The sequence below is a fragment of the Myotis yumanensis genome, unplaced genomic scaffold (assembly GCF_028538775.1).
Source record: "Myotis yumanensis isolate MYYU_CA2020_CCGP unplaced genomic scaffold, mMyoYum1.0.hap1 SCAF_2, whole genome shotgun sequence".
In the NCBI taxonomy this organism is placed as follows: domain Eukaryota; kingdom Metazoa; phylum Chordata; class Mammalia; order Chiroptera; family Vespertilionidae; genus Myotis; species Myotis yumanensis.
The window spans coordinates 138,396,076-138,421,913 of record NW_027223753.1 but is presented as its reverse complement, the minus strand read 5'-3'; the positions used below and the strand labels follow the sequence as shown (position 1 = coordinate 138,421,913).

Genomic DNA, 25,838 nt, shown 5'->3' with positions numbered 1-25,838 from the left:
GAGTTGTATAAAAGCCTAATTCTAGTGTACCAGTAATCATGTACTGGCGAAGCCTAGGTTTATTTCTAGAGCTTGCGTACACAAAGACTGTCTGTCCCCATGGTTTGGGGTTGTTATTACAGTTGGTTGTTGTTGAGGGCTTTTTAAGGGGAGCAGTTAGTGAAAGAGGGGTCACTTTGACATCTCAGGGAAAGACCGCACCCTGGGCACAACCAGCTACTCACAATCAACTATTTGGCCCTATCTGCTCAGGGGAGTAGAAGTGAGTCATCTCTGACTGAAATGAGGAAAATACTAAGAATGCTCTTCAAAGGCAAGACCAGGTCTGATTAGTCTTTGCACCCTTGGTGCCTCAGCCTGGCCCTGACACAAAGTGAGTGCTCAGGGAGTGGTGAGTGTGCAAGTGACCCTGTGTGCCCATTTCGTGGCCCAGGACGACTGCTGTTAGCAAGGGCAAATGACCATGAGTAATTATGTGGAAGGAAAAAATGATATTTTCTGGAGAAAGAGGCTGAATTATTTAAGTAACTATTGCCTCTGAACAGTGCTCCCTACTTGAGTTTTCAAGATACAATGTAGAGAATACTGGACTGGAGGTCAGAAATCTGACCCTGCAGAAAGCCACTGAAATTTCTTAACCTCCATTCCCTGGTAAGTAAAATGAAGATAATAATTTCTCTGCCTACCTCCTAGAGTTATTTTTAGGATTAAATCCTATTAAGGAAGTGAAGCTAATAAGAACTATAGGGGATAGGTGTTATTGGCTGCTTTTGAAAATACTGTATCTTTTAATATTTTTAAAAGAAAAAAAGATTTCTAATTTCTTGAAGAAAAGGTCCTTCAAAAACATATTTATTGGTGCTATTGTTAATTGTTGTTCATCTCTCTTTAAGCTTTATATATTTTAAAAATGACAATCCTCCTCTCCCTTTCTGGAAAGCTTTTATGTTTAACTCCAAATATTATGTGCTTAAAAATCAAAGTATCAGGTCCTCCTTTAAAAAACACACACCATTATTATTATTAATAACCTCTGAAACCAGCAAGGGTTATGAAGCTACCAGGAAGGGTTATGAAGCTTCTGACTGCATATGATTAAGTGGTCACAATAAAACACTGGTATTACCATATGTAAATTCTTTCCCTGCAGTTTTTGCCTCTATCCCAGTGATTCAACTACAGGTACCTGTTAGGGAACAGTAGACTTTTATTCCAGAAAGAGCACTGTAGATGTCAAGAACAATGCCTTGACCACTTTCTAGCTGTGGCTTTAATGAAATCATTGAACCTTTCTTTAGGTTCAGCTTCCTTGTTTCCTAACTGAAAGAGTACCTGGTGGCCCTGCGTTAGGACTCTACTGCTCTCCCCAGAAGGCTCTGGGAAGAGGGAAGGCATTTGGGGTTGTCAAAATGAGAGGGTGGACAAAAAATGATAGGGTAGAGGTATGCTGCTGGCATTTAATGGGCAGAAGTAAATCCATTTTCAACAGTAAATGTAAATTTTCAACAGTGAGTAGAGCAATCTCGTGAAAGGAAGAATTGTCCCCCTACAGTATAAATGTGCCCTCCTAAGAAACATTGTGCCAGAGCTTTCAAGAGTGAAAGGAGATGCAATGAATAATATCGGACTGTCTCAGGCAAACTGGGATATATTGACCACCTAGCCACAGTCCAAGGCCACTTTGCTTGCATTGTCTTCCTACATTCTAGATCCCAAGCAATGCTGAACATTCTCTATGTGGAAGGGGACAGACAAGTCCAGACCACATACCTTCTATGGTCTATTTTACCAGGAAAACTAGCAGTAGACTTAAAGTTTCCTCACTTATTCATCCCTCAATTGGGCCCACAAATGAGCCCGTCTCATTTCTCCTCTTCCCTCAGCCTCAGAGCCTTGGGCACGGCCAGCACTCAAGTGTAGCAGCTGCCTGAAGCATTTGTTTGGAGTGGGTGGAGAAAGAGGAGGAAGGGAGAGGAGCCAGTTCTTCCCTGCAGCTGCAGCTAACCAAAGCAAGCTGCCCACACAGCTCACTCCACTGCAGGGGCCACCCTGAAGCCATATTTGTGGGTGCAAAATTATTATGACATATTTCACCATAGGGTGTGAGGGGAGAAACTGCCACAGGGCAATAAAGGTGCCAGATGATTCTTAACACTCCTTTTGCATTGCATTTAGAGAGGGGAAAACGGACCAAACCGGAGTCAGGAGTCCCTTCCACCCTGTGGACACCTCCACTGAAGGAAGCATTCCAGTCCAGGTGGGCTTGATGCTTCTCAGCTCCTGTACATGGATAATGACTAAGATGCCAGAATTTCCTGTCTAGCTCCAGGTTTTTCTCCTAGTTAAATTTACTTTTAGCTTCTTAAATTGTATTTTACTCTTTAAAGAAAATCTGTTGTGCAGAATTGTATAAGGCTTGACATGACAGTATAGACTAATTGCTTAAATATGGGCTTGGAAAATTGCTGAAAAGCAGTATCATTTGTGTCATGGAATGCAAGTTACCACATACACAATGGTCTATTTTCAAATCTAAATAAGTTACCTCTTAAATAAAAGAGCATAGCAAATAATAATAATAATAATAATAATAATAATAATAATTCAGGAACACATTTGTTAGGCCAAAAACAAAGTTGATGTTTAAATTTAACTGGGAAGAACTATAGAAATTTGCCTCTGACATTGACAGACAGGTCTCTTTTCTTTTTTGTTTTCTTTGACCTTCTTACCTCAGTATTTGAAGTTAAGTCTTTGGGAATATGTGGCTTCTCTGCATTAGAAAAGTATAAGCCATGGTACCAAACAGACCATTTTTTGTTTTACTTAGCTCTACTTCAAAGGAATATCACCTTTTTGAGAAACAAGCAGACCCAACAAAGATCAAGGTTAGCAATGCTTTTCTAACTTTCCCATGAAACCTTAGAATTTTCCAGAAATTACCAAAGGTAGAAGGGTTAATTTGGGGAGAGCTTTCTCTAAAAATCACATAGTGCTGGCCAGCTGGCGTGACTCAGTGTTTGAGCATCGACCTATGAACCAGGAGGTCATGGTTTGATTCTTGGTCAGGGTACATGCCCAGGTTGCGGGCTCGATCCCCAGTGGAGGGCGTGCAGGAAGCTGCAGATCAATGATTCTCATCATTGGTATTGATGTTTCTTTCTCCCTCTCCCTTCCTCTCTGAAATCAATAAAATATATTTTTTTTAAATCACACAGTGTACCTGGCCGGTGTGGCTCAGTGGTTGAGCATCAACCTAAGAACCAGGAGGTCAGGGTTTGATTCCTGGTCTTGATCCCTAGTGTGGGGTGTGCAGGAGGCAGCCAATCACTGATTCCCATCATTGATGTTTCTATCTCTCTCTCCCTCTCCCTTCCTCTCTGAAATCAATAAAAATATATTTAAAAAAACAAAATCACAGTGTTTGTTATAGGGGAGGTTAATAGTTACTGGAGTTTCATGTCCTTTTTATGTATTAATCTATTTATATCTCCTGTCCAGATAGCATGCAATATGGAATTCAGGTAATTGGAATATAAAGCCAGAGATAAGAGTGAGAAACAGAAATAAATATTACCTGGTCCTTTATAGTGGTTAGGAGTAAATCACAAATTAGCTGTAAGTTTCCTAGTGGCCTCAGTGAAAAGGAACATCCTATTTTAGTTACCCAGACTTATCCTGTGGAATACATTTATTAAGGGCATCATATGGCATTGTTCAGGGGCAAGTGGTTTTTTATTTGTTCATTCATTTACCAACATTTCTTGAGCACCTTTAAGTACTTATATTAACAGATAGCTTGGACAAGATCAGAGAATGGCATATCTTTATTAGATTTGTGTGAAATGCTCTATGTGGAAATGTAAAATCTCTAAAATTGATTTTAACCATATTTTAATGCTAAAATAGAATGTTGATCTGATCCAAATTCAGATTAGATCAGACATTTTTGTGGATTTTTCTTTTTTTTAGAGAAATCTCTGTGAATTCCTCCAAGGTCTTGTTAAATTACCACCTTTGACCCTGAAAGATGCCACATCTCTATGAGACATGCTCCTTGGAGCCCAGAAGTAGTTCCTTGTGGGTGAAAGTCTTCAGAATCATAATTTGGTCCAAAGACATTTATTGTTCTCAAATGTGTTAACACTAAGAATCCATGGGTAAATTAATGGTGTGTGTGTGTGTGTGTGTGTGTGTGTGTGTGTTTATTTATTTATTTATTTATTTATTTATTTATTTATTTTAATCCTCACCCAAGGACATGCTTAGAGAAAGTAAGGGGGAGAGAGAGAAATGTCGATGTGAAAGAGAAACATCCATTGGCTGCCTTCAGTACGTACCTCGACCAGAGATCAAACCCACAGCCCAGGTACATGCCGTGACTGGGAATCAAACCGGCAACCTTTTGGTGCATGGGACAATGCTTCAACCAACTATGCCACTCCAGCTGGGCTCTCTCTCTATTTTTAAATGCTACATTGCTACTTGGTCTTTTGGCTAAGATTGAGTGTATTTTTAAATAATACAAAGGCAAAATGGAAAGCACCCCTCCAACAATTATGTAAACCTATTGTTTGAGAGTATATTGTATAAGGAAAACTTCCTGCATATGGGACAAAGTTATAAATAGGTTAATACTTAATCTTGTTCTTTACATACATAAAGACAGTAAAATACCTGTAGTTATTTTTTGTTTGTTTGTTATTGTTGTTGTTGTTGTTTCACAAAAAGGAAGCTAAGTTGGGCAAGGATAGGATGAATACAGTTTTTTAAATCTGTATTGTGTTTGTTCCCCTAAATGAAATGAAATTCATTTCAACTCTGGGATAAATGCATGTATATCACCACTGGAGTTTGAGTTCTCCTGCTCTCCATTTGGTTACCAGTCATTATTCCTCATTTCCATTCTCTCCAGAAACTAGATTTTCATGCTCTATTGACAGTATGGTTCCTGTGGCTTTATCTGCGCTACATATTGCTCCAATTTGGGGCATAATTGTAAGTCATTATATAATTTACCATAGCAAGTCTTCCATCCAGAAGTGGCTTGAAAAGGGCCTAGGGCTGCCATTACCACAAATTGGGTGGCTTATAACAATAGAAATTTATTCTCTCAGAGTTCTGGAGGCTGGAAGGCTGAAATCAAGGAGCCAGCAGGGCTTTGCCTCCTCCAAAGGCTTTTGAGAGAATCATTCCTTGCCTTTTATAACATCTGGTGGTTGCTAGTAGTCCTTGGGGGGAGGGAGGGAGAGGTGGTAACTCTAAAATCTTCCTCTGTCTTCATATGGTTTTCTTCCTTCAATGTGTGTCTATGTCTAAATTCCATCTTCCCACAAGGATATCAATCACTGGATTAGAGCCCACCCTCATCCAATATGATTTCATCTTAACTTGTTTACATCTGCAAAGACCAAATTTCCAAATAGATTCACATTCACAAGTTCCCAGTAAACATGAATGGGTTTGGGGGTGGGGTACAAACTAGTCAACCCAGTACAGGTAGTGAGAATCTTGTTAAATTCTCTCACTTCCTTGTGCATTTAGGGGTCTATACTTGAACACTTTTATTTGTCTAATCTCTAACAAAGAAAGCATCCTTGAGCTTTCCATCCACTATATTGTTTCAATATCGTATCTTTTACCTTGTAATCTATCCAAAGCCTCAGAAACCCTAAGTAATCGATTCTTTAGTCGCTGGAGTAGCACATGGTGAGTCTGTATGGTTTCATAAATTTCCCTTGGGGACCAGGTTTTGTTCTCCAGTATTCATTGCAACTTCCTACTAGAATCAAAAGTAAATTGCATGCAAGTGTTTTCAAGCTTTGACACTGGCCCACACTTAACTCCTTCCCAAATTCTATACTTTGTTCTTTGTACATCTGGATGTTAGGCTTACTTAAACTTGTGTAATAGTCTCCCCAAGGCATTAGCTGTGAAGAGCTACATTATCCCAGATTCTTTTGCCACTTGAGCTTTCCTAGCATTCTAAAGTCTGGCCAAAGGTCAGGTATTTGCCTGCTTTCAAGATAGCATGTAGTATTTAAATCCGTTCTTTAACCAAAGTTTCAATTGTACTGAGGAAGGGGTCCAGGGAAAATATTACAAACTAGCTCGGGCCCAACATTCCTCCCCAGATATATTTTCTTTGATCTACATGATGGTGTTTTTTTAAAGATATTAAGTTAGTTACTTACAGTCGAAGATTTCACAAATAAATTCAGATATCTGTCTTTTTCTGAACACTAAGAAGATTTGGCAACCCCGGGCCCACATTTCCACAGTTGTCCCTTCAGACAGAACAGGGGCTCTCACCTGCAGCATGGCCACTCTGAATTGGACCACTTTATTTGTTTATGTTACCTGTCTGACCCTTGTTGGTATTGGAGCTGTCCACCCCGACCCAAGACTTAGGAATTCAACCTTAATTTTCTTCCTAATGTAGTTCAAAGAAACTCTATTGAACATACTGGGGAAAGGAAGACAGATCATTGGTTTACTCTTCCCTGTTTTGCACTGGTTTTTTGGCAGATTTCCAGCAATACCTTCAAGCTCAGGATGAGATGTACACATTCAATCACAGTGACTTTGGATTCCATCGCCTTCCGACCCTTCTTTCTCACCATCTCTGGTGTTACCGTTGCATTCAAATGCAAGAACTGCCTGGCCAGTGTGGCTCAGTGGTTGAATGTTCACCCATGAACCAGGAGATCATGGTTCGATTCCCAGTCAGGGCACATGCCCAGGTTGTGGGCTCGATCCCAAAGGGGACATGCAGGAGGCAGCCAATCAATGATTCTCTCTCATCATTGACATTTCTATCTCTCTCTCCCTCTCCCTTTCTCTCTGGAATCAATAAAAAAAATATATATATTTTTAAATGCAAGAACTGACATTTTCAAAATAATTTCAAATTCTGTCTCATGTTTGTCTCTTAAGCTTTGATTTCATTAATCACAGCACAGGCCCTTCTAGAAATATTTGAAAGCCCTTTCATAACTGGAACCTCTTTTGGCCCTTGTACTTCTCTCTTTTCTGCTCCCAATCTCCCCCCTTTATCTCTTGGTCTACAGTATTTTGACTTCAGGTTTAGAATTGTCTTTCTGGAAGTCTCTTGTCTTAGACTCCCTATAGACACTGATCTTGCACTGTAGAACATCTCTGGGCAGTCCCTAGCCTGGGTTTAGGGTCTGCCAGTTCTCCCTGTCATGGTTTCATACAGTTACTTCTTGTACGCATAGTGTTTCAGTAGTTGGTTGTCACTTAAAGCCCTAACCTCAGATCCTGAATAACATGCCTCTCTAGCTTTCCTCAGAATCATCAATAACACTAAAACACCCGCTTAGCTCTTCATTGTAGCCAATCCCATTGGCAAATTTAATCCATTCTGCCTATGTATGGAAATCACATTCACTATATGATTCATGTGGCCACATGCTCTTCTTCGGAATTCTCAGACATGTTATCATGCCATGGCACTCACCATCTGATGCTAAGAGCACCCTAATTTGTCTTTCTTCAAATATCTATATATCCTGAAAATTTTATCTTTACCTTTATTTTAAAGCTTCTTAGAGTTTCTCTCTGATTATAAGAGTAGCATGTTCATGGTAATGAATGTGGGAAATACACAAAGATGCAAAGATAAAAATAAAATTACCTATAACTGTACCTCCTAGAAATAACCACTGCTGGGACATTGATATGTTTGCTTTCACATTTACATTTTAATCTCTTCCTTTCCCAGTTTTTTAGTTCTCAAATACTCTTGAGAGAAGGGTAGTTTTTGTGGTTATCCCAAATATTTAGAAAAAAAGGAGTTATGTAACTCAAGAAAATTCTAGCCTTAAACATTTGAGAATCTAATTAGTGTTGTACACTCTTGATCATTTTATGTTAAACTAGAGGCCTGGTGCATGAAAATTCATGCACTGGAGGGGGGGGGGGGGGTCCCTCAGCCCGGCCTGCCCCCTCTCACAGTTCGGGAGCCCTCAGGGACAGGAGGTGACCCGGTGATCAGAGGAAGACGACGCCCCCATCACACCTCTGCTGCTGCCACTGCCGGCAGCGCAAGCCTTGGCCGGCCCTGGTTACCTGAGCCTTGGGTGGCCCTGGGCGGCTGGGGGGCTGAGGCGACTGGGGGGCTCCGGAGGCAGGTGTGCAGAGTGGCCAGGCCCACCTGGGTGCAGGCCCGGCCTTGCCACATGCCTGCCACCCTGGAGGGGCTGAGGGGACTGGGCACCGCCATCTTGTGGCTGTGGGCGCCGCCATCTTTGAGGGCAGGGCAGTCAATTAACATATTCCCTCCTTATTAGATAGGATTATTTTACCCTTTGACAATCTGATGAATATTGGGTTTTTTCTGACTAGCTTTGAGGAGTCCAAAGATTCCTTCACAACATTTCCAGCTGATGAACTGACAAGTCTCCAATATATCATTTCATAAATACTATTACATTTTCTAGAGCTCACATCTATTTTTTTCACATCTACTTTTTAAAATTTTATGAGTGGATTTTTAGAATTTTTTATTTAATGTGTACAGCCCCCTCAGTTTCTGATAGGATAGTTTGTATCATGGACAACCCATGGGTGCAAAGCCTTGGCTTAGTTTTAGGCATTTATTATAGTCTGAATTGTGTACTCCTCACCCCAAATTCTTATGTTGAAATCCCTCTCCTCACAATGTGATGTTATTAGGAGGTGGGTACTGTTGGAGGTCATTAGGATTAGAGGAGATCACCAGGACTTCACTATGCTGACACCCTGATCTCAGACTTCCAATCTCCAGAATTGTGAGAAATAATTGCCTGTTGTTTATAAACCACTCAGTCTATGGAATTCTGTTATAGCAGCCTGAACTAAGACAGCATTCAAGGAAGGAGATCCTGACTGATCTGGTTGTGGACATAAGATACAGATATAAGAAGATTCAAAGTTGGCCAAAGTAGCATGTGGGTACTAAGTGATGGTAGGTCATGAGTGACAGCTAGGGTGGACCAAGAGCTTATTGGAGCTTGAAGGAAGGAAAATACTGGGAATAAAGAGGAAAGCTATTTGGGTGCATTTTATAATAGAAAAATGTTAGGGCATCAAGAATTATTACTAGCTGAGAATGTGGCAAGACCCTGGCTAGGAACCAAGTCTGACTCTCAGCTCTGGGATTCCTTCATAAAATTTTCAGCTGATGAACTGACAAGCCTCCAATATATCATTTCATAAGTACTATTAAATTTTCTAGAGCTCACATCTATTTTTTTTCACATCTACTTTTTAAAATTTTATGAGAGGGTTTTTAGAAATTTTTATTTAATAACCCAGAAATACCTATTTTAAACAAAAATAGTTCAATATTAAAATAAGTACATCATAGTTACTGAGTGCTTACTAGCCGGTGATGTAAAGTTAAGGGACGTTCATAATATATTCTAGTTGAACTAAATAGAAATAACCTTCTAACATTTTGGCATCTAGGTGAGAGTTGCTTCTAGCACTTGCTGGCTTACATGCTGGGGATTAATAAGTGTGTAATATAATTAACATAGCTAATGTTGACTTTATAGGCAGCTGTAAATAAATGTCTCATTGCTTTGCACATCCATATAAACTGGTGGCAGCTCCAGACCATTAAAAAAATGAAAAAGTCGTTTGTCCCACAACTTCCAAATAGTGATGTGAGAGGAATTGATGGTTGGATGGTTCGGAGTGGCAGATTGTAATGGAAGCTCTGGACTTGGAGTCAGGGAATAGTGCTAGCAGAGCCAAAGCTTAGGTATATAATCTTTGCCTATCATATGGGTTTTTTTACTCCTCCAGTGTACTAAACTCTGAAGACTCTTCTAGCTCTACTATTCTGTGACTCTGTATTCTTCAAGTGTCTTTATTTAGGAAACCAAGATGCAGTGGGATGTTGTTACTTTAAGGAAAGATGACGTGATCTCTAGTTCTGAGCTTCTTCTCCAGCCTTAGGCATGTCAGTTTCAGATACTCATTACATCATCAGGGAAAAAGGCCAATAAAAGCCCATATCTCTCAGGGTGTAGAATCTGCTTATAAATTGGAGTGGACAGCGTAGCTGTGGTTTTTCCAAACTCCGAAACATTACATGTTCTTGGGTATTACTAAAATGCATATTGTGTTCTGCATCTTGTTAAAGTTTTGTGATGTGTCCCTGTAAAGGTCTGCTGAGCTCCAGCAAGCAGGGACCATGCCTTTGGTTATCTGTTACCAGTTAGCTCAGTTGGATAAAATCCAAGGCTTTGGGATTGGCCTCCAAATGGGAGAGTTGGCTTCATGCAGAGCATCCCCCCGCTTGCCTGACTGATTCAGAAGTGCATGCATTTGATCACAGAGGACAGAAGTGTGAGCATGGCTGGCTCAGCCTACTGGAAAAATCACTCAGAGCCCATGTTTTTCTGACAGGGGTTATTGACCTCAGCCTTGTTTAGAATTACCAACTGTGAGCAAGATACCAAGACCAGTTTATGTATTTATTCCTTGAAGATCCAGATGACCTTTCACCCAACTGGCCATCTAAAGTTTTCTACATTGTGAGAAATTCTGATGAAAATAGCTTGTTATTAGAGCTTGACTCTGCAAGGTGCTGTGCTAAGTAATCTGAATGCATTTTTCTCACTCACACCTCAGAATAATTCCATGCAGTATGCACTATTTTTATCCTTCTTTTGTAGGTGAGAAAACTGTGGCTGCAAGAAGTTGTCTGACTTTCCTAGGGCTCCAAATTCACTGACTGGCAGAGTCAGGACCCCAGGCTAAGTTTTGTCTGACCCCAAAGCCCTTACTACCCACTACACTCTAATCCTTCTCTCAGGAGACTGCACGATTTTAGAAACTGTGGAGTGAAACTTCCTATAATCAGATGTTTATCAGTGGTTATGAGTTTTTAAGTTGTAATTTCTTGAAATGAAAATGGATTCACCTCTGCAGGCAGACAGAGAAAACTTGACAAATAGTCAAGTGAGGCAGGTGTCTGTTCTTGAATGCGTCTATGTGTTTTCCATTAGTGACCTCCTCTCTATCCCAGCAGCTTGAGATGCATCTCAATCTAAAGCTCTGCTCAGCTTTGCTTCATCAAGCTTGTCGTTCAAAGACAAACTACCATCGAGGACAAGTTGAAAAGTCTCTCCACTTCTCTGAATTCCCCAGCACCCCACCTCCAACTCAGCTTACTTTATACCCTCAAACCCAGAGGCACCAACAGATCAGTGAGGCACATTTTTCCTGACTGTTCTGCTCAGCTGTCAACTTACAGAGGCTTTTCAATAGGAGGGAGAAGCTGTAAAACCTCCAGTGTTCAAAACATTGAGTTAAGCCTTGCCTTCTCTGAAGCTACAGTTTCATGATGTTTAACTTTAAGTTTAGTCATTAAGTAATGTGTTTAGTATTCTGGAAGCCTGTTCTTTCTGACCTTCTGAACTTGACTCTCATTTGAATGGAAGGAGCATCATGGAAGGCATACAGAAGTATTTGGTGCAAGTTCAGGAAAAGGTCCTTGGTAACATGCATCTCTTACAGTGTATTCATAGGTAGACATGAAACAAAGGTGGCCTTTAGGATCATTTCTCTTTTACCTAGTCAGCAATACAAAGCAAGGCATAAAGCTTGTGGTTTTCCTTTGAAAAAGGAAAGACTGACTCACTTCACTGTTGACATAGTAAAGTATACTCAGAGTTGAAGAGCCTCATTAGATAATCTAAGTTGTTTCTCTTGTCCAGCTTCTGGGAAGTTATTTTAAAAACAAAATGCCTCTTTTAATTTTCTAAAAGAGCTTTATGCATCACTGCCATTTGAAACTATAAAAGAACAAGGTCTTCCATTTCCCATTCTTTTTGAGGCACTGAAAAACGCTGCACTCATGTGTCCTTAGCTTCGGCCTCCTTTCATCCTCATCTCTCTGATTCATCACTTTCATCTGCTTCTTTACTTCTGGCCTTTCTTCCTTCCACTCAGGAAGTAGTTTTTCACCACCTGTTATGTAAATAGCAGTGTACTAAGCACTGAGGAAGTGAGGAGATGAAGACAAAAGCAGTGTCCTCCAGGGACTTGGAGTGTAGGTCAGAGGTTGCAAGTTTAAAGGACTGCAGGAGACAATAAGTTCTGTGACGGAGTGGGGGCGGGGGGTGGTGTGGTCAGGCGCAGGACTGAGGGGGTGCTGAAGTGGAGAGGACACACCACTTCTAAAGGGATCATCATTTCGCAGCGCCAGCAGATTGAAACCATCCTGGAATGCTGATCCTACATTGTCAGAGCTTTCCATGTGTCAGGAAGAGTCAGAAATCCAGAGTTTTATTATGTGCCATCTCCTGATTTTTAAAAAATGCTGGCAACTAATTCAAATTCTTCAAAAACATTGTGTGAGCCAAGCAAAACATGTACTAGTATGAGGGCTGAATTCAACCCATGGGCCTCCAATTTTGGGAGTTCTGGTCTAGTTAGTGAGGTAAATCACACATGCATGAAATCATTCATTTAAAATGTGGCCCATATGACTAAGAGCCCTAAGAAGTGACACAGACATTTCCTGCTGGAGGAGTTCAGAGAAAGGAGAAGAAAGAAGAGGAGGAGGACTGGGGAGATGAGAGGAAGATGGCTCCAGGCACTGTGGCCTCAGCTCTGCCAGGTGCCTTGAGAGATGTGAGGAAACGGAAGGGTGTCTGTTAGGAATTTGGGAGAATCACTGCAGCCATGTGATGCATGGCCTCCAGTGCCAGGCTGAAGAGGCTGGGCTTTGTCTTCTGTGTCATGGGGAACCACTCAGTATGTGTTGATCTGCTATTTTAGAAAAAAAAGGTTGTTGGTGGGTAGAAGAGTAAAGCAGCATGCGAGGAAAATCAATCAGGAGACTCTTGCTGTAGTACTTTCTCATTTTCCACTCCACCTCCTGTTCCACCGCTCTGAGCCATACAGATCTATCTAATCAGTAAAGTCTGTCTGGCTCTAAAATGAGGATGGGAAGGTGCAGAACTACATTCCCAATAGGTACACAAGTTGATCAGGAATAGCTCAGCAATAGCCACAGTCAGAAACCACACACTTTGCCCTAACATTGATTAGCAAAATTGTCTTAAGTGACTGATAGAAAGGCACATAGAAAGAGGCCCTCCCTTTTCTTTTCAACAAAGCAGAAAGGCACTGTTATTTTTTAAATTGTTTTAATGAAGAAAAGGCACAAATTTTTAGATATTAGAATATATAGCAACCTTCCAAATGAATCTAAAGATAAAAAATGAGTCATCACTCGCTGCAATGGTGGGCTGCCCTTGTACATTATTGGACAGTTAGTTACCTGGGCCCCACCTCTGGACAATCAAAGTTGGTTAGTATGAGGTGGGACCAAGCATGTGGACTTTTGCAAATCCTCACATGTGGATCAGGATACTACACAATTTTGCTTGGAGATTGGAATTTAAATATTTGGCTGTGTATACAATTCTTGGTTATTCCAGATCTGATTGTGCAGGGTTTTAATTTTCCAGGGTCCTTGTTTAACTTATTCTTTCTACCCACACACCCCCCACCCCCCATTTTATTTATTATTAGTTAGTCTACCAGAGAATGAAAAGAGAAAGAGAAAAAAGCTGGGACTTTTTTAAAAAATATATTTTATTGAGTTTTTACAGAGAGGAATAGAGAGTTAGAAACATCGATGAGAGAAAAACATCGATCAGCTGCCTCCTGCACACCCTCCTACTGGGGATGTGCCCGCAACCAAGGTACATGCCCTTGACTGGAATCGAACCTGGGACCCTTCAGTCCACAGGCCGATGCTCTATCCACTGAGCCAAACCAGTCAGGGCAAAGCCAGGACTTTTTAAAAACTATATTATTTTACTTCATAATAAGAGAAACAATACTAATTATAACACCAATAACAACAGCTAGCATTTCTTGAGCATTTATTGTCAGGCATTGTTCTAAATGCTTTCTACCTATTAATTCATTTAATTCTCACCAACTCTATGAGGTACATGCTTGTATCCTCCATATTTTGAGTTGAAAAAAACTGAAGCACAGAGAGGTTATTACTTTCCTACCCAGGGTCTCGCGGGTAGGAAGTCTCAAAGACAGTATTTGAACTGAACAGAACTGTCTCTGGATCCTTAACTTTTTTTTTTTGGTGGTAAAATATATATAACAAAATCTATCATTTTAACCATGTTTAACTGTACAATTAAGTGGTTTTAAGTACAACCAACATCACTATTCATCTCCAGAACTTTTTCATCCTCCCAAATTGAGAGCCTTCACTTTTATTGCTCGCCCAGTAGTACCGAGAGATATGGAAATGTCCATGTTTGTAGTGAACCTGTCTTCTGTTAACACGAAAGGTTTCGTACCTTTTCTTCCTTAGCATCCATACTGTCCACTTGTCCTCTGTGCCACGGCATGGGTTGCAGCCAGCCCTTCCACAGTCACACCAGCCTCTCCAAGCTTCACAATATTTTCTCCTCCCAGAGATTTGTGTGTTGGCAGTGACCTCATCTGCCTCTCTTTTGACATTTAGTCTAAGCTGCATCCTAATACCAGTAATCTTTAAAAGTTTCAAAACCATGTATCTTAGGATTGAGGAAATCCAGGCCGAGATGTCACTGTGAAGTAGCTTTGTCCTGGTTCCTCGCCATTCACCCCACCACCACTCTTACCCAAGCTGCATCCCATCTGGCTTAGGTCACCATCATAACTGGTCTCCCAGCTCTCAGCTGCTTGGATAAACTGGACATCATGAAGCCTACTGCTAGTCCTGTAACCTTGAGCAGTTTGTGCAATCTCTCTGAGCCTGAAGACCTTTTTTCCACTGGAGAGGAGCACAGAAATACATGCTTCCTTTTGACTCATGAGACCAAGATTCCAGTTCTCGGGCATTCTTAAGAGGGATTTGAAGGTCATTGCTGCCAAAGTCAAAAGAACTTCAAGCTAGAGTAAATGTTTCTTTTGTCATTATTTTACCATTTGTCACCCTGTTTTCTTTACTGCTGAGGTACCAGTGCCCTCATCTGCTACTTGTTGGCCATTTAAAACCTTTATACCCTGAGACTCTACATCTGTTCCACTTGTTCCCAAATAATCCCTGGTATTTCTTCTCCTTTTCTCCTGTCTTCCCATTTAAAAAAAATTTTTTTTAAGAAAAAATTTAAAACTTGGCTCTATCCTTAACAATTTCAATCAACAATTACAGATCTGAATGGCTTATTACTATATATCTGAATAGCTGTATATAATAATTATTATTACTGTATTATTATTACTACACTAGAGGCCCAGTGCACGAAATTTGTGCATGGGGGTGGGGGTCCCTCAGCCTGGCCTGCACTCTCTCACAATTCGGGACCCCTCAGGGGATATCGGACTGCTGATTTAGGCCTGATCCTGCAGGGATCGAGCCTAAACTGTAGTCAGACATCCCTCTCGCAATCCAGGATCACTGGCTCCTAACCACTTGCCTGCCTGCCTGATCACCCCTAACCACTCTGCCTGCCTGCCTGATCTCCCCTAACCGCCTCTGCCTCAGCCCCCGCCACCATAGCTTCATCCGGAAGGACGTCCGGAAGGTCATTTGGCTGTCCGGTCTAATTAGCATATTAGCCTTTTATTATTATAGATTATATGAATAGCTTATTACTATAATTCAAAGAATGACAACCTTAATATTCTCTGGGTGAATTTGTGTGTGTGTGTGTTTATGTGTGTGTGTGTGTGTGTGTAAACTATTTTAAAAGTGTTCCATAAACCAAACTTAATAACTCTTGAGCTTGTATCCCACCCTGAACAATTAGCAACTAATTTGCAGAGATGAATATTTTCTTGTCCAGGCTTTGATAGTCTTTAACTTAAGGATTATTCTAATTTGGGAGCTTGACTTTTTATTTTAATAAAAACGATCAATGGGTCTCTCATCATTAATGTTTCTATCTCTCTTCCTCTCCCTTCCTCTCTGAAATCAATAAAAATATATTTTAGAAAAGAAAACTTGATTAGCTAGTTTTGTATTTTTGTTTGTTTGTTTTATAATTTGCAAGGTCACTTGCATAAAATCTCACCGGAACTCTGGACTTCAGAGCACAGTGGATAACTAATTTTTAAAAGCATTTGGTTTCTTCTCTCTGTAAAGAGTGCTCCAGTTAAAGAGGTAAACTGACTTATCCTGTTATTTGAAGTAGGCTTCATTCCTAATCAAATGTTAAAATCTCTCACCGTCTCTGCCCCCTAGACTATTACAAATAAATACTGTCAAGCATAACTATTGCCAGTACTAAATGCTCACACCTAAGGCTGGAAAAGCTGCTTTCAGTCCTCTCAAAGCTCAACTTTCTGAACTTTCTAGAAGAAGGCAGAAGAGTGCTTGTTTTATTTTATTTTGGTTTTGTTTCATTGCTTCTGACTCAGAGATCCCAGAAGAAGAGATTTTGGAAGTGAATTTGAGTCTGCCGTAAACCTTCCAGGGCTCTCTTTCCTTCTACAGTTGGATTTTGTGAGCATGTATTTGGGATGTGGTGAATTGGGGAGACAGAGGATGTATCAAAGTAAACATTATATTAGCTTGTACTTTGCAGTTTAATTTACTAAATAGACAAAATCTCTGAGTATTTCCTGTGTATCTTAAAGGATAAATTTGTCACCCGCTCCCCAGCCCCACTGTTTCTCTTTTTCCAACTACCTCTCCCCCACCCCCCATACACACACACACATTATTTTTTTTTTCCTTAAAACCACTCATCAGATGTGGGACTGGCATGTGTGTTTGTCTGAACCACGCTGGATTGTGTGCTGTAACTTAATGGAATTTATGATATAAACCAGTTTTCATTCTTTAGCTTTTAACAAATGCAGCCCAATATTAAATACAGAGAACTTAAAAACCCTGTAGCTCTCTAGGGGACCAAAGGCCCTGGAGTGGAGGAAGGGAGACTCTGGCAGAGGGCTTGGAAAATGCATAGTCCTAATGGAACTTATGATTTTCTTTAGCCTCAGATTCATTGAGGGCATGTTGGCAAATCATGCTCATACTTAGGAACAATTTAAAAACTTCTGTGTTGCTATCTAAGACTGATTTTGCCAAACAGCTAATTGTTAAATAAATTCAGCAGTTAGATTTTCACATAGTGAATTAACTGATAGAGAGCAAATTTGAGCAAAAAGAACCTAAATAAATAAACAAACATATTCCTGTTGCTGCTCATATATGCTGTACATATCAACCCACCAACATATGCTATACACATACACACATGTGCATAGCACACTGTGCTAGGCATTATCCTATATAATAAAAGGCTAATATGCAAATAGACCAAACAGCCGAACAAACAACCGTTCGCTATGATGTACACTGACCACCAGGGGGCGTGCGTGGAACATAGCGGACGTCGGCTGCAATGGGATGGTGGAGCAGGTGAGTGGGGGCACCAGACCAAGGCAGGGTGCTGGTCGCTGTCATCGGGGCAAGCCTCTGGTGGTTACTGAAAATTCTTTGCTTCCGCACACTGTGGTCCTTCCTGGTGCTTGCACCTGCTGCCAGCACTGGCCCCGATTGCTTGGCGCCGTCAGCAGGTGTGAGTGGCAGCTGCTGGCCCCATTCGCCCTTCAGGGCTTCTCCACCTCGCCCTGCTTCTGAGGGAAGATTGAGGCCACTCACACCTGCTGCCAGTGCCAGAGCCACCGCTCGCACCCACTGCCAGTGCCAGCCCCGCCCACACCCGCTGCCAGTGCCTGGCGCTGGCCCCGATCACTTGGCACTGTCAGCGGGTGCAAGCAGCAGCTGCTGGCCCTGATTGCCCCTGAGGGCTTCTCTACCTCCCCCTGCTCCTGAGAAGCAATCGGGGCAGCAGCTGATATTTGCACCCGCTGATGGCGCCGGCCCTGCTTGCACCCGCTGCTGGCACTGGCCCCAATTGCTTCGCGCCTTCAGCAGGTGCGAGGAGGGTCAGTGCCATCAGCATGTGGGAGCGGCAGTGGCGAGAGCGGGGCTGCCAGCAGACAGATGACCAGGGGCCACAGCGGGAGGGGCCGGGCCAGGGCACGGAGGATGGGCCGAGACCCACCCCTGTGCCTACCGCAGCCTCGCGGCCCACAGTTCCTTTCAAGGTGCACGAATTTGTGCACTGGGCCCCTAGTGTGTAGTATAAGGAGGAACAAGACACAGTTCTTGCTTTAGGGTGAGTCTAATAGTGTTGAAAACAATGAGTCGAGGTGACATAAGATAGAATATGGAAAGAGATGTAATTGAGACATGCATTGAGAAATCTACTTGGTGTGATGTTTAATGACAGCTGAAAGTGCTATTCAAAGTATAGTCTGAAAACTGGCTACACCATCAAAAGAAATGCAGATACCCAGGCTCTATCCCAGACTCACTGATTCTGAATCTCTGGGGGTATGACCCAGCGATCTGTATTTTAAAGGGTGTTTATGTTTTAACAAGAATCTCCAGGTTATTCTTAAGCCTGCCAGATTTTGAGAACTAATGTTCTAAACCACAGTTCCCAGGCCACTCCAGTTCTCATGATAGGTATTATCATTCAGGTCAGAAGTGAAGAAACTAAGAGTCGAAGAGATTTAAGTAGTTTTGCAAAAACTCATTCTGTTAACATTATGGCAGTCTAGATTCAATCCCAGTTCTATTGAACCATGTTATATAATTCATACTCATTCTGTCCCTTGCTGTCTCATCCTAGAAATTATTGTCCACCATGAAAACATTTTCCTAGAGATTTCTTTTATAGCTTTCTACCTTTCATGTTACTCTTGCTGCCTATCTAAAAAGGTACTCACTTGAATAATTTCACCACTGCCATAGTACTCGATGGCTGTCACTATTGTGATGCTGAGGTGCAGGTGATGCTTTTGTTTTCCTTGCCATGTCATCATCAGATGGTCAGTTGATGTCACCAAGGACTAGGTTCCTATGCCTAATCAGTCCACCAGCATGTCATTGCGTATTCAGGTTTGGGATTAGATATGCAAATTGTTGGGTCCCACCTGGACCTTCTAAGTCAAAGACTGGGTGTGGGGCCCAGTAGCCTGATTCTAACGCATACTAAAGTTTGAGAACCACTGCTGTAAGAGATATAAGGAGTTACAGACATAATCTTTATTCTCACAGATTTTATCATCTATTTTACCTTGCCTACCTGTCAGTGGCTAAATTCAAACTGGGGTTTCTGATGGCTAACTGCTGATGGGGAATATTATGATTTCTCTTTACTATGTCTGCAAAATTCCAAAATGCCTCCTACAGCTCTTTGTGGGGTGTTTTTTTCTTCCTCTTTTAATGAGAGTCAATCACTCATTTATAAAACCACTTACAGAAATTTCAGTATGTTTTAGATGGCAATTATACGTTTTACTCTCTCCAGGGGTCTCAATTGCAAAGAATTCTTATAGAACTGAATTGTTTTTGTTTATGTAGGCAGTCATTTGCCATGTGGTGAGCTTGAAAACAGACTAAATAAGTGGTTTGGATGGTGATGTCATGGATAGTGGTGATTAAAGCAAGGATATGTGGAAGGCTGTGCTTCTTAAACAACCCAGGACCCGACCAACTCCTGACATCCTGGGTCACGCTTTAAAGATTTTTGTGTGGCTATATTTATAGCCAAGTTGTTCCCTTCCCCCTCCCCCCTCCCCTCAGGATATTTTGTTTCCAGAGAAATCCGTTTGCCTTCTTCAGAGAGACATCTGAAAATGTCTTTGCCACACAGATTTCGTGCTCATGTGTGCTTTGTATGCAGCAGAGCAAGCCTGGACTGTGACTAGGTTATCTGTCACAGAGCCACCAGGATTCACAGTCCTGGGGCACCAGTCACATTAAATGCAGGAGCCTTGTACTTTGGTGGCCTAGCCGACATTTTCAAATTTCACTTATGAAATAGGGAAATTTCCAGTGCTCACAGTTGACCTAAATTAGGGGATCCCTATTCAGATGGAATTATATTGACCCTTTCTCTCTCTTCTTGTCCTTTCTCAGCGTCTTCACAAGTTATTTGGCCTTCTCTTGCAGCAAATAAGAGTATAGAAAGAAAACCTTGGAAAATTAGGAACTAGCCATCCTGGGGAAGGTCTTATGTATAAGCAGGGTGAAGGCTGTTAGAATGTCTGCTAAATCCCTGGGTCTAACTTGTCCTGTTCCTCCATTGGTAGACATGACTGAGAAAAGTGAGTGATTTGCACATGAAGTCTGACCTAAAGTCACTTTAGCTAAAATGCTGTCAGATCATCTGAATTTTGCAGATGTTATTCAAATAAGGCTCATGTAATGTCAACATAAGCCCTTATGGGGAGAGAGGAACACCTAAAATTCAGATTATCTATGCTATCCAAGTTGGTATTGTACTGGTTTTGGTAATAAACTGATTAATGTTTAACTAGTTTAAAAACTATGTATTGTGCACTGAGTAGGTGATGAATAGTAATTTAAAATATAATCCTGTGGTCTCTACCCATGCCTTAAGCCATGTGGGCTGCTATTTCAAAGAGGCTTTATTGGCTACCTGGAGGCCTCTAGGTTTAGTATATAATACAGAAAGGTAGTATAGTAAGCAGATATAATCAAAGATGCCCCACACTCTACAACTCACTCGTGCTTTTGTGTCAATTCATATTTCAAAGACTCAAGGCACCTCCGTTTCAAGCTCCTCTGCAACACAAAGTCTCACAGGGGTCGTGGAAGGAGGATAAACTGTTTTTAAGTGGCTGAAACACTGGCTCTACCCTTAATGATGAATTAGAAGTAACTCCTTCATAAAATTGTTGAAGATTACATGGAGCCTATCAAAATCCAGATGATCAGAGAAATGCATGTTTAATTGAATAAATACCATTTTAGTATATCAGATTAGCAAATTTTGTTAATGATCATACCTGGCATTGACGAAGATACAGGGAAATAGGTGCTCTTGCACACTGTTGTTGGGAGTATAAATTACCTCTAAGGCAATTTTGCAATATGATCATAAATCCAAATGGATGGACAGACAGAGAGACAGAATTGTAGTGTCTTTTGACCCAGCAATTTTATTTTAGGGTATTTATCCCAAAGAAATCATAAGGGACATATTACCAAAATTTAGCTACCAGGACATTTTTCACACTATTATTTATAATATTGAAAAACTAGAAGTAATAACATAGGGCTATAACTTTGTTGGTATTGGATGATAAGTGATTCCCTCCCACCTACCCTGGAACTCCCCATTCACTGCCACTGCCACCACTATTTCACCCCAATGCAATCGGAAAGAAAACCAGGGCTAAAAATGTTATCTTCCACAAAATCCAAAAACCAAGATAACCACCAGTGTTTCAGCCGCTTAAAAAAACCAGTACTGGTCACTGCTTTGCCTCTTTTTTGTTAAAATCAAGACTTACATTACCCATTATCTTCAATTTTGAAATCCCCCAAAATACAAGTTTTTTAAGTTTTATTCAAACTCCTTTGACATCAATACCTGACCTGAATTGATACAAGTCTAGTTAGAGGCCTTGCCCATTTGGTATGAACATATCTTTTTTTTAATCCTCACCCGAGGATATATTTTTATTGATTTTAGAGAGAGAAAATGTGGAAGAGAGAGAGAGAGAGAGAGAGAGAGAGGAGAAACATTGATGTGAGAAACATGCCCTGATCGGGAATCAAACCCACAACCAAGTATGTGCCCTGACAGGGAATCGAACTCACAAACTTTTTGGTATAGGGGACAGTTTTCAAACCAACTGAGCCACCCGGCCTAGGGAGTATGAATGCATCTTACTGCAGGAATATTAATGTTTGATTAGTGGGTGCTGCCCAAGGACCCACTAGAAGTGTTACATAATACAAATACTATTTTACATTTCTAAAATCTGAAAAATTCTGAAACACTTTTGGCCTAGGAATTTCTGGTGAGTCATTTTGAGTCTTTATCTCCTTCTCAAACAAGGACAAATGAACATATCGATTCAAGGTTAAATAAACAATGCTTAGGATATGGACTAACTTCTTAACATTCCAGGGAACCTTAGTGGTTTATGTGACAGCGAATCTTTCTTTAGCCTCTTTCTTTCTTTCTTCCTTCCTTTCTTTCTTTCTTTTTCTTTTTTCTTTTTTTTTTTTTTATCTGCCAAGAGTTTAGGTGCTTCTTATGTTGGGGCTGGATATTAAACGTTTTTCTGAAGAGGGTTAATTATGAGAATAGAATTAACTTCATCTAGAAGGGACACTTACATTGCTCTCTTAAATATAATGAGAAAACCATCCAGCTTTTAAAGGTTATAATTCAGATTACCTGTCTGCTGTGATGGGCATGTAGCTATTCTGCGTGTAAGGCCCCTATTTTATGGTCTTGGTTTTAATGCTCCTATTTCCTGTTTGGACATTGCAAAGGAAGTAGTCATCACTGGTCTGTGGGTGACTATGAGAGCAGCAAAGCAGCAGGGCTGTGTCCTTCTATGTGAACTTGCCATCAAGGAGAGCACTGTTTCTCAGTGTGCTGTGTACAGTGAAAAGGGTGAAGACATTTCTCCTTTCCTTGAATTCATAGGTTATATACAATCCAACAAAAGTCAGCTCTTTCCATTCTCACCCGGCAGGTGGTGCTGTGAAGTAGAGGTATATAACACTGCATTGAGCTAGCTGCCTTTCTGCTCCACAAACCCAGTCAGAGCCTAGCAAGTACCCACATGATTTTGGCACTTAATAATAGTCGAAGTATTCTAAAGGTCCAGTGCCTCAGACAAGTTTTGTTAATTTAGCCTCTAGTCTTCTGTAAAGCTCCTGCTTCAAGATCAGCTGTGTCAAGTGCTCAGTGTAGCTCTAGCATTAGCAGAACCACTGGGGTCCTTTAAAAAGGTACAGTTCTCTTTCTGCACCTGGATGTTAGAATGGATCCTTTCTTATTTGTGGGGAAGGCCACTGGCACTCTCCTCTTCCAGGTGTAGGCCTTTTTATCCCTCCTGCTTGGGAATAACTACTTGAATGAATTAACTGATTTGTGGAACAGCCTTAACTGAGCCAGCCATCAGCTACTCTACTCTGGGCAAGAAATCGGTTAAGAGAAAGGGAGGGATAAGTCTGTTGTATCTCCCAGATCTTTCTTTTTGGAAAGGCACTCTCTGCTCCGCTAATAGTAGTATTTTGGAGCTCTGATATAGCAGCCAGTTGAATCAGTGTCACAGTAAAGACCAGTGGTTCCTTCAGGCTGCAGTCTCCTGGGGCACCAGACAGTTTATGCTCATAAGAACTTGCACTTCTTTTTCACAGACATTAATAGTTTCCTGGCACTGCCTTTCAGGAAATGTCGTCATGGTCTGGAGGAACCAATAAAAATACAAGTAACCTGTTTTGACAGATCTTTTTTTCTGCCAGAAATTTCAGAATTGAGGGGTGGGGGTAGGCAAACCAGTCCATTTGTGAGGACACAAGGAGGAATCGTGGATTTGCCATGAGAGGGAGATGATATCTGCCCTAGACATGAGATATAGAAGGCTCTAAAGCTATAAAGGAATTCCAGCTCGTTTCAGCAAACTTTTTTAAAAAATCTGATTTGGTAGGGCAATTCAAGTCTATGGTACATTAGGAGACTTATCTCATTTTTTCCTTTTCATTTCAAGCTCAATTTTTAACCCGTTTGATCCTCAAATAGAAAACGCATGCATTAAAATTAACACCATTTGATTATGGATGCACACATGGCATTGCCATAAGGTATGCAGAAAAAAGGCCATGGCTTTGGATAATTATTACCAAATGGCTAACACTACATGCTCTCTGCTTACCTCTGTTATGGCCAGAGCATAGATCTGAACCCCATTAATGTGAGAAACATTGAATGTTGCTTTAAGACATTGAAATTATTGTGATTTTATTTTGTGGGGCAGGAAGGGAGAGGTTTGTTGACTCCCTTGAAAGTTTTTGAAGAAAGTTGATCATCATAATACTAAAAGAATGTAAAACTGATAAGAGACATTGGAAATGATTGTGTGCTCTTTTCTAACCAGTGAATTAAAAATACATTTTCACACTAGTGCTGATTTTTGAATACTCTTCTTTTTCTCAGGACTAGAGTTTTGAATAATATTGCTTTACTCTCCTGATCAGTTTTAACTTCAACCTAAATACATTGCAAGATATATAATTTAAAGATTAACCTTGTATCAATTTAAGAGACTGTGTGAGGTTATAATAAGATGCTGTCCCAAACCCCTCATAGGTTGCCTATAAGATTATCAGCAATGTTGTGGTTTTTTCTGTGTGTGATTTTCCTTGTTAAACTCTCTCCTGTGTAATAATGCCCTTTTTAATTAAAAGAAACTTTTGTTTGTGTATTTGTTTTTAAAGAGAAGGTATTCTTTTTATTGGTTGGACTAGCATTTCCAGTCTTTTTTTTATGTCAAGTCCTTATAATTGTCCCTATTTCAGACATAATCACTATCAATTCATGTTGGGGAAATGAGGGGAAAATAGATTTTATTCTGATTTGCTCTCACCCACTCCATCTTTTAATTAAGAGCCTGATTTTGGACACAACTAGCTGGATATAATGGAGAAATTTATTGGTCAAGAATACAGTCAGAACAGAGGCCTTGACCTCCTGTTCCCTATGATAGAATTTCCTCAGCAGATATTTAGTCACTGCTAAGATTATCAGCTTTTCCCATCATGCTCTACTAGCCTGTGCCCCACCTGAGAAGAGTGGATATTTTTTTACGCTTTCTAAGCCTGCCCAGATTTCAAAGCATTCACTAGACCTTACTTGGAGGAAGGCATAGAGGGAGTTCAGAAAAGCCTAGGGTGTAAGTTCATACTCCTGATTCCAACCAGAACCAAGCCCATCTTTAATGTGCATGGGCCAGCATACATGGAGGCTGACCTTGGACAGATCTTTCTTGGTCTATGGTCCGGCCTTTCTCTCACCCTGCTTCAAAATTGCCCTAACCTGGCCATGACTATTCCTCCCAAAATGATCCATGTCCAGCTTTCCCTCTTGACTTCAACTGTTGTCATTCACTTCTTCCTGCCCTGGTGTCTTTTCCTATTAGCTACCACTGGCTCTTGGTTTCCACCTAAAGAGAATCTCTGCGACAATTTTCAATCTGGAGAGGTGATTAATGCTCTCAAGGTTCACACTCATTGGGAACCCAACTGCATTATTTCCCAGGTGTGAACCAATAACTTAGCAATCGGGTGCCTTTAGGGGGTCTTTGCCATATCAGCTAATTAATCACATTGTTATAATTTGATATCTTTATCCACAGACTGAAACTGAACTATTGAGAATTTATCTGCAAAGTTTCATAGGACCATTCTTCCCAGTGGCAAAGTTAACTAATTAGCACATTAGTATAAAGCATCTCTGATGGTCTTAGGACTGTCATTTTTCCAAATGAGCCAGTTGGACTTACCACTCTCTTGAGTGTTGCATGGGCCATATTTTAGGACAAAGTGATAGGTAGTAAGCTCTGAATTAAAGGTCCCCTGATCTTAGCAACTTCAAATCTTGTGTGCCAAGATCCTTCAGCTCTTATTTCCACAAACCCATTGATAATTCACTTGAGAAAGAAATGTGCCTAGCACTGATGGGAGATAATTTTCTCAGTGACCACCTGCCCTAGGTGGTTCCCTGCATTCTCAGATCTAGACTCAAACTTGAACATTATTTTGAGCTCCCCTTGACTCAAGCTTGGGACCCAGATAAGACTTGTCTCTGGCTGAATTCCTGGTTTCTCCTCTACCTGTGGTCTTAACTTGTTTCCACTTTTTTCTCATGACTCTTGATTTTGTCAACTCAGTGTTCTGAAAGATGCAAAAATAGGTTGCTGATCCCTGACTTATAGCAAAATGAAACAAT

The 25,838-nt window shown here is 40.9% G+C and overlaps 2 protein-coding genes across 5 annotated transcripts in view; one reads left to right on the top strand and one right to left on the bottom strand.

The window, feature by feature from the left end:
- The window catches only part of CMSS1 (cms1 ribosomal small subunit homolog), a 393,986-nt gene that overhangs the window by 254,584 nt on the left and 113,564 nt on the right, over positions 1-25,838 (top strand). The window contains exon 1 of one of the 3 annotated variants that reach the window (XM_070406096.1): positions 2,188-2,257. The exons of the other annotated variants lie outside the window; for them this stretch is intronic. The gene's annotated coding sequence lies outside the window, so the exon portion shown is untranslated. Of the gene's footprint in view, positions 1-2,187; positions 2,258-25,838 lie in introns of those variants that run through there. 3 annotated transcript variants of the gene reach the window in all.
- The window catches only part of FILIP1L (filamin A interacting protein 1 like), a 315,401-nt gene that overhangs the window by 249,882 nt on the left and 39,681 nt on the right, over positions 1-25,838 (bottom strand). The window lies entirely within an intron of this gene.